Genomic DNA, 1,773 nt, shown 5'->3' with positions numbered 1-1,773 from the left:
TAGTTTTTTGTATTTTTTAGTAGAGACGGGGTTTCACCGTATTAGCCAGGATGGTCTCGATCTCCTGACCTCATGATCCGCCCGTCTCGGCCTCCCAAAGTGCTGGGATTACAGGCTTGAGCCACCGCGCCCGGCCCCCAGCCAGTTTTTATAATTTTGTGTAGAGATGCTTCTCACTATGTTGCCCAGGCTGGTCTCAAAGTCCTGGGCTCAAGCGATCCTCCTACCTCAGCCTCCCAAAGTGCTGGGACTACAGGCATGAATCACCATGCCCAGCCATCTCAACCTTTCTTAATCTCACAATCCAGTGCATTTACCACATTATGTCTTAGAATGTAATTTATTTATTTTTAGGTGATTTTTTTGTTGTTGTTTCTTTTGAGACAGGGTTTCACTCTTGTTGCCCAGGCTGGAGGGCAATGGCGCAATCTCAGCTCACTGCAACCTCCGCCTTCTGGGTTCAGCCTCCTGAGTAGCTGGGATTACAGGCGCCCACCACCATGACCAGCTAATTTTGTATTTTTAGTAGATACAGGGTTTCACCATGTTGGCCAGGCTGGTCTCAAACACCTGACCTCGGGTAAAACCTTCATCTACCACGTACAATCTGGCAGGGCAGAAACTGCATCTTCTGGCCGGGCGCGGTGGCTCAAGCCTGTAATCCCAGCACTTTGGGAGGCCGAGACGGGCGGATCACAAGGTCAGGAGATCAAGACCATCCTGGCGAACACAGTGAAACCCCGTCTCTACTAAAAAAAAAAAAAAAATACAAAAAAGAAACTGCATCTTCTTCATATCTGTGTCCTCACGGTTTGCTGTAGTTCCTTTACATGGTACTCTCAATAAATATTCCTTCTTGATAGTGCAGAAGTTGATACATTGAGTCTTTCTGCTAACCCACCAATAAATGTGAATCTTACCTGATGAGCAAAATATTGAAACACAGCCTAAATTCTATTTTTTTTGGTAACAGCTTCCTCTCACCTTCTGATAATTTTTAGCATTTAAAATAATGCTTTGGGCTGGGCGCGGTGGCTCACGCCTGTAATCCCAGCAATTTGGGAGGCCAAGGCGGGCGGATCACGAGGTCAGGAGTTCAAGACCAGCCTGGTCAAAATCATGAAACCCTGCCTCTACTAAAAATACAAAAATTAGCTGGGCCTGGTGGCAGGCACCTATAATCCGAGCTACTCGGAAGGCTGAGGCAGAGAATTGCTTGAACCCGGGAGGTGGAGTTTGCAGTGAGCCAAGATCATGCCACCACACTCCAGCCTGGGTGACAGAGCACGACTCCATCTCAAAATAAATAAATTAAATAAATAAATACAAGATGCTTTAAAAGAATTTAAAATAGTTCTTTGACAAAGCTGACAAAAACAAGAAATGGGGAAAGGATTACCTATTTAATAAATGGTGCTAGGTAAACTGGCTAGCCATGTGTAGAAAGCTGAAACTGGATCCCTTCCTTACACCTTATACAAAAATTAACTCAAGATGGATTAAAGACTTAAATGTTAGACCTAAAACCATAAAAAATCCTAGAAGAAAACCTAGGCAATACCATTCAGTACATAGGTATGGGCAAGGACTTCTTGACTAAAACACCAAAAGTAATGGCAACAAAAGTCAAAATTGACAAATGGGATCTAATTAAACTAAAGAGCTTCTGCACAGCAAAAGAAACTATCATCAGAGTGAACAGGCAACCTACAGAATGGGAGAAAATTTTTGCAATCTACCCATCTGACAAAGGGCTAATATCCAGAATGGTAC

This window comes from Rhinopithecus bieti, unplaced genomic scaffold, assembly GCF_001698545.2.
Source record: "Rhinopithecus bieti isolate Rb0 unplaced genomic scaffold, ASM169854v2 scaffold_32014, whole genome shotgun sequence".
NCBI lineage: Eukaryota > Metazoa > Chordata > Mammalia > Primates > Cercopithecidae > Rhinopithecus > Rhinopithecus bieti.
The sequence above is the reverse complement of the archived record's forward strand: the minus strand, read 5'-3'. Positions refer to the sequence as shown.